Here is an 8,326-nt window from a genome sequence, read left to right on the forward strand (position 1 = left end):
GTCCAATCAATCTAGCGTGGTTGCATTTGAAGTTAATTTTAGTGACTTTGTTTAATCTCAATTAGTTAGGTATAATAAAAAAAATGCATATTTTTATCAATTAAAATATAACTTTAAGAGTGAATGTCAATATTTAGTAGCAAAATTTGCAACGGCCTGAAATTTAAGATACAGAGGATTGCCTTCTGGATTGCAAAAAGTTTCACCTAAACTTGCTTTATCAGGAAACTCCACGGATTCGCTCTTTGCTTTAAAATAATTACACTAGAGATATAGCGATCATAGAATAAAACACTTATGTTTAATCCATATGGTACTTAGCCATATTATATGGAGTAGAGATTCAGGAAAATTTCAATCTTCAAGCCAATCCAAAGTGAATTGCACTTCTCCAAAAAAGAAAGTGAATTGTACTTCTCCAAAAAAGCCCTCTACTAGACTCCATCAATTGTCCATGTGCACATGAAAATCCAACAACTAGAAACACCTAATAAACTAGACAAATAATAATGATCGTATGGCTTAGTTACAGACTACAAATAACTCAATATACTAAAAAGTTAGGGTCAGAAAAGTGAACTGTGCTTCCACAATTTCCACTCTCAGGTCAGGGATAGAAGAGGCTTTAGCTCGCAACCACTTTCCCCCAATATTCTCATTGCAGATAACATGTTTGAGGGAGCTTAATCCACAAACACTTTCTGGCAACCTCCTCAAATGATAACACTCTCTCATGTCAAAGTCTCTCAATTTCTTGAGCTCATCTATTTCCTCAGGAAGTTTTTCCAAGCCCTCGCACAGTGAAATGTCTAGAAATTCCAGGTGCCCAAGTTTTCCAATAGATGTCGGAAGCTCTTTCAGGCCTGGTAATGCTGATAATCTTAACATCCTTAGAGAACTCATATTTCCGAGATTATATGGCAGCTTCTCAACCAGATGGCAGTTGGTAACAGACCATATATGAGCACAGGGCATGTGACAAAGAGCAGGAGGCAACTCCTCAAACTCGCTGCAGTGGTCCAGGCTAAATTCATGCAGATTGGATTCGTTGAATGTGGGCATTTTTTCAAATCCTTCGCATAAGCTTAGAGAAAGTTTGTCCCAGTTTTGCATAACTCTGCTCTGTTTGGGAATGGTGGGTAAAACCAGCCTCTCCAAGGAAACACTTCTGAGCTGAGTGAAGATAAGGCATCTAGACCTTTTATTATGGCCTTCTCTGAGCTCAAATTACATAATATTAAAACTTTGAGTTTTTTCATAGTTTTCAGAAATGGAGGAAGAAAGTATTCGCTTGCAGAAAAGTATAACACTAGAGCCTCTGTCTCCGGAAGATTCATCTCATACCAGTCATTCTCAGCCATAGAACCTGCATCAGATAAATCATATATGCAATTGAATTAGAACATCTTTCAGCGGCAAGCAAACTACTTGCTAATGAAAAAATTTGATATCAAAGGAATTTTGCTTCAATCACATATATGAGGAAGTAGGACGAAAAGTTGAAAACACAATAAATCTTAATATTTGTTAATTGTTCACATAGCCTTCATATTTTGCCACTAAATAAGTATTTGGGCGGAATATCCAACCTGTGTGAATAGAGACAATATGAGCATTGAACTGTCTATCTCTAAGCAACTCCCATTCCCCTGGTAGGCGATGCTCCTTCCTGGGCATGAGTAACCTCTTTCTGTGGACTATACTGCCCTGGCATCCCATATACAAGGCTAAGTCTCGCATCACATCATGCTGTAAAAAGAATAGCTCAGAGGCACATCCGTACGAGATTGTTGATTGGATTCTGATAATGGCAACAACCAAGTCAGCTCAATGTTCTAAAAAATGAAAACAGGAAATTTATATGCAAGGAAAGACATTTACCCTTGATTGCTTATTAGATTCAGGAGATTTCTTCTTGCAAGTTCCAGTAACATAATATGGGCATCCTGCCACTCCATATTCCGAACATAAACCCAAATGTCCAGCAGTGCGTCAGCACAAATTTTCTTGCCCTCTGGAAATGACCCCAAGTCTAAAAAGCATTCTCTCCAAACATCATCCAAGCAATCAATACTGGTCTCCAAGCGTCTAAAAAGCCCTTCGCTGTGATATGGGGATATTGATTCTCCCAGGGAAAGTTTTTGCTTTGCATTCTCCCAGGCCACATGAGGTTCCCCGTACAAATAACTTCCAACCACTTTAAGAGCAAGAGGTAAACCCTTGCATTCGGCTTGTACCTGTCATTTACAATAGCGATATTTTCATGAATGTTCAGGGAAGGCCAGTAAGATAAAAAAGCAACGAAATTGTATTGTACAATTTGAGCTATTACTTTTGTGGATAAGTACTTTTTTCAACTTCAAAGTACTTTGAGTACCAGAACAATGAGAACACCCAATAATTGCAATATACCAAAGCAAAACGTCAAATAACCTCATAATTTCCTTTCACTTATATTATTTTTATTTGATTTGATAAGAAGCTGTAGTTTTATTCACATTTGGTAAGAAAAGTCTATACCTCTATTACTAGATTTGCATCTGCCGTAATTGGAATTGATGTCTGTCCAAATGCTGACAAGCAGAAAAGTGAGAGAGCATCCTCTTTGTTCAACAATGGCAATTGATACAGCCGAGTATAGGGGTTTCTAGGGACGATAGAACCGTTTCTAGTTGTGACAAGGGTTTTGCACCCCGGAGCTTCAAATAGTAATTTGTCCAAATTAGCTCTGGACCAAACATCATCTAACACCACCGGAGTTGGCTTAGATTGCTTTAAAAGCCGCTGCTGAAGCTGTATATGTGCATCTTCCACATTCTGAAACTCAGGTACATTCCTCCTAAAGAGCTTCTCCCATATTGTCTCTAAAATTCCCTTCAGATTTGGGGATTGTGAAACAGTGATGAAAACTATATTTCGGAAACAACCTGATGTCCACAAAAACAATTGTGTTATTAGTAAGCTGCAAAAGAACAACAAAATCCTTAAGCTGGGAAAATCATCAAAAAAATGATGGATTAAAAATGTCACCTTTGATATTGGGATCATCACATAAAGCCAATGCCAAACTCGTTTTTCCACCACCGCCCATACAATGCACACCAACAATGGAGGCGTCGCTCTGGAACAAAAGCTCCTTCAAATCCCCTATGGACTTCCCCAACCCAACATAAAACATAGATTTCACAGGCAAAGTATTATGAAAAGAATATTGGTTTGCCTCTCCCTTTCCAGTTCTAGAGCACACCGCCTTGCAATTGAAGATATCCATTTTCAATTGCTCAAACGAAATTGTTATATAGATTTCACAAACTCTCTGCCAACTTCAAACCTTCTGAAATGTTGGACAGTCTTTTGAAGTTTCACTAACTTCACTAAGTCTACAGAATTGCATAATTCAGAAATCGAGCTTGTGGTGTAAATTCCCTTTCATTGCGGGGAAAGCACACATTATTGTTTTGATGCGTGGAACATGATTCTAAGAATTTTGATAGTCAAACTCCGAACTCCTTCAGTCTTAAGCAGTTTCGTCGATATACAACGAGAAGTTTCTTTTTTCCCAGCATAGAGATTTGTTTGAACTTTTTCAGAAAGCTTAATTAACTTTACTCTTTAATAATCTTCCTTATTTTTTAAAATTTCAGTTCATGGACGTCTTTATTGATTTAATTTTATTCTTTTAAAAGCTTCATTAATCTTTAAAATTCAATTTATGGAGCTCTTTATTGTCATGAAGATATATTCTAATGAATTCATTTGTTCATGACTTTTTTCACAAGTTTAATATTTGATTATTTTTTAATTTTATTGGAAGTTATAATTTCAAATTATTTTATATTTTTATAATAAATTCATTACAAATTATGAGTGTTTCATCATAAGAAATAGAAACTATGTTTCTTAATTCATAATGACTTGTAATATAAAGTATTTAAATAAGTTGTAACAATGATGAAAGAAGTGTAATAAATCTCAACACGTGAAGAGATAAGGGCAAATCAATGCATTCAAATTGAGGTATCAAGAAATGATTGTGTTTCTTTATATCACTTGCATAGTTTACATTAATGTTTCAATGAAATACTTATGATTTACACAATGACATATAGTGATTACCAATTTAACATATAAGAAACTAGTAATGATAACACATAAGTCCCCTTCATAAGAGTCCCCTTACAATTGTGTGTGTGTTTGTGTGTACTATCATAATTGTATCCTCATAAACTTTCATTCTCACTTGGACGTCACTTTAGTGTTTCTACCTTGTATGCCCTAAATATACCTGATTCTTCTCAAACCAATGTTAAATATGTGGTTTTTACTATATGTTTTGACTTCTTGACCTTTGCCCAGTCCAAAAGGATTAGACTAGGGCATTAGGCATCATAGTCCAATCCAAATAGGTCCAAATACAAACCCTCTAACCATTGGAAAATGTTGATGGAGAAACAAAAATTGATGTCGATCTTTTTTGTAATTTTCAACACATTTCATTAAGATAGGTATAAAAACAATCCTTATGCCCTCATTTGAAATACCTCTCAATTACAATTTCTCAAGAACAATTCAATTCTAATCGAGCAAACAATCAAGCATCATTAAGGCAATGAAGGAGAGGTCAAGTATTCAAACTTTTAAGCTTTCAAGATGACATCCATGATCAAATTTATGTGAAGCCCTACACAGTAACATCGACCTTTATGTGAATACTTCAAGGAAAAGGAGATCCATAAAGGAAGGTATTGCGATTCAAATTGAGCATTTATTTCTAGATCTAACCTTTAACCTACAAGGGTAAGCCCTCTTTTCTATTTCATTCATCATTATAGAGTTAGCTCCAAGTCCAAGGTTTGACCTAGAAAAATCCCTATCAACCCAACAACATATTTTCCTCTCTTGTGAACATGCAAGTTGCAAGTTCATCAGAGAAAAAATACAGATCCAAAAAGTGTAGACTAAGACAAAAAGAGCTAGATTTTGAATAAGTGAAAAACCCTTGACAATGACAATCATTCATTGAATAGTATTCAAAAAAATAAATTGAAACTTTAGGAGAATATTAAGAGTAACATTTTGATCCTAAATCTATTATTAATATCTGCATCTAACACTTATAGGACTAAGTCACCTAGCCCCATAGTTAATTATTGACAGTTTTGGGCTCAAATTTAGGCATTGGTTCATCTCTAACTCTCATTTCCAAATCTATACTCAATGTCTGCATATTTGATATCTACCTATATCATCTCCTTCCCTTGAGTTGAAGTGTATGTACCTATATCATCTCCTTCCTCTAAGCCTTCTTTTTCTTCTTCATCCTCTTCTTAATGTTATTTCTCCTCCTCTTCCTTTTCTTCTTTATTTTGTTCTTCCTCTTTTGTCTTATATTGATTTCCATCCTCTTGTTCTTATTCTTCATCTTTAGGATCTCATATATCTAAAAAATCTTGTTCGAGTTTCTCCAAAATATAAATATATTGTCTAGTTACTTCACCTCTTGCACACAAGTAAAAACATAATTTCCATGCTAGAGATTTACCATGCGCTATTATATATATTTGTACCACCATTGTAATGCATCTCAATTTTTGTCAAAATTAGGAACTTCCAATGAAACTAGGGTTTAAGAAAAAATGCACTCAATAGATAACCTTTCTATCAAATTCAATTAACCCATCTTTGATATGACCAATACATAATGTGGCTGGCTTCAAATTTTAAAATAAAATTAATAGACCCAAGATGATTTTTGATGAGATTTTAAAAAATGTACAAAATTATTAAAAAAATCCTTGATTTATAATCTAGAAGGTAAACTTATGAAAAATCATAAAATTACAATAACTCGCAACATATTCATGATAGAGACTAGTTTTTGGACTATAGATTCTCTATATGATCCCCAAACATCAATTAAAAATTATAATAAATTCAAAAACTAGGTTTTTGTGCACCTTTGCTAAAATCATAGCTCTAATACCACTTGTTATGAACTAACTTGCACAAGAGAAGATAATATGAAATATGCTACAAATACTTGATAATAATATGCCACATGGCAGGGGTCCTACAATAGTCTTCAACAAGAATGCAATACTCAATATAATGATAATAACCAACCTTTTCCTCTTATATATATCATAAATTATGTCAATGAAATCACTTAGGTTGACTTAGATAACAATATATAAGCTTTAGAATTACATAAATAATTAAATAAAAATATAATAATGATAATATAACTTAATTAAGAGTTAAGGTAGACACAAGATAACTATTGTTAACACAATACACACTATAGGGTTAGGGGCATATCAATTTTAGATTAAATCTATAGAAAAAATTATACCCTTATATTATGAATTAGGAACAAATTTTCCTTAATCTAAGCATAGTTTGCAGATTGCATGATAACTTAAGTAAAAATGATTTATTTTAGTGGCATTAGAACCACATTATACTGAGCATATTTTAATGTTGTGAGTTGATACCTTTGAATCCACCAAGCTAGGTTGCTTAGCTACTTATAGAGATCATTGGAATGGATGATAGACCCCTGGTGTAGCGTAAATACACCAAATCCTCTTCCTCATTGTCGATTGGAAAAATTAACCCTATTAGGTTGAGGATGGACCTTTGATGTAATATGAGATACATTGAATCCTCTTCTCAGTTCCCCATTGGTGTAGAAAGTTGAGGAAAAGAATGGGGCCTATGGTGTACTATGTAATGCACTGATATTCCTTTCCTATTTGAGATGCCCTGTAGGTGAGTTTTAGTTAGCCCTTGTGTATGAGCTAATCACTATTATAATATTGATGTGTGTATAAGCCACTCACTATGTTTTTTTAATGTATGTTGGAGCTAGTCACTATATAATGTGATGTATGTTAGAACTACTCATTATATATATGTGATGTATGTTAGAGCTAGTCTCCAAGTGTGCATATTTGATGTATTCTCAAGTCAAACATAATGATAATTTGAAGATTATGAAATGATATGAACTCTATGTATTTGTTAGATTTGTACACTACTAATTAATAATGTTTAGTATGGCACCAACACTTGATGAAAAATAATTATCATTATGGTATGATTAGACTAAATTTAATAGCTTATTCTTAATGGGTTTATGCACAAAGATGGTGGTCAGAAAAGTGGACACCACCCAAAAAACACTTGGAAAAACAAGCAACATATACACAGTTTTAAAATTTAAAATTCCCGCGTACGCGCTTAGGTTTGTTCTTCCCGAGCCTTGAAAAGGTAGCGCGTACGTGCTACTTTTAGGAAAATGAGTGCGTTTGCACTACTCCTAGGAAAATGAGCATGTACGCACTGCTTATAGGAAAATGAGCACGTACGCACTAATAATCCAAATAAAACCACGTACGCGGTGCCTAGTAAAATTTAAAAAAAAAAAAAACTGGGTCTCAGTTACCCATAAATCACATTTTTAACTTTATTTTTTCCCCTATTTTCTCACCTAAACTGCAAACGGGGTGCTAGATTTGTCCTCCAGGCTATGGATCAAGGATAGTTTTTGTTTATTTTTGTCTTTCTTTCCGGTTTATGCAATTTATTTTACATTTTGAATTTAATTTCATTAATTTTGATTAGGTTTTTTAAATTTTTGTTTCAAAAACCAGATTCTTCTAATCCAGAACAAGAACAACCAAATACACCTCCTGAAAACCCACAAGAACAACCAAATGCACCTCCTGAAAACACATAAGAACAACCCCCAATTCCTCCTTTTGACTACACAGCCGAAACACAGGAAGAATTAATTAATCAGTTAGGACAAAATACGTCTAAAATCAATATACTGATTGTAAAATTGAAAACTTCTGAACTTGACCATCATCAATCCCTCGCCACTAGCCTAGAAACATTAGCTAGTGGTGTCATAGTTGTTTCCATAGAAATTACCAAATGGGGAAGCTTTAGGGATAGGTGTCGTCAATTCTATGTCAATGGGCTATCGTACGATGACGTAAAAAACAAAAATATTTCTAAACAACAAATATGTGCCCTTTTTGTTGATCCCAAAACTGGTCAGTCATTACCTCTTAATGCAAAGAGGTTTCCCATACATTGGTGTACCAATGCGCAGATGAAGAATCTTTTTTGGCAGAGGTGGTGGATGGTCTTTGATGATCCACCTTGTAATAAGTATGAGGTGCCATTATATTTTTTGAGAAAAATATATTGTGAGTTTGTGCTCAATGTGCGACCAAACTATTTTGACATGAGAGAGTTTCATGGTAGAGGTGGTGACTTTGCCCAAGATAGACCTGGAGCCCGTAGGCGATTAGCC

General features: G+C 34.4%; 1 pseudogene; it reads right to left on the bottom strand.

The window, feature by feature from the left end:
- Window positions 1-552: 552 nt before the first annotated feature.
- LOC131872578 (probable disease resistance protein At4g33300) lies at window positions 553-3,106 on the bottom strand (annotated as a pseudogene).
- Between the last annotated feature and the right edge of the window lie 5,220 nt (window positions 3,107-8,326).

The sequence above is a fragment of the Cryptomeria japonica genome, unplaced genomic scaffold (assembly GCF_030272615.1).
Source record: "Cryptomeria japonica unplaced genomic scaffold, Sugi_1.0 HiC_scaffold_670, whole genome shotgun sequence".
NCBI classification, from domain to species: domain Eukaryota; kingdom Viridiplantae; phylum Streptophyta; class Pinopsida; order Cupressales; family Cupressaceae; genus Cryptomeria; species Cryptomeria japonica.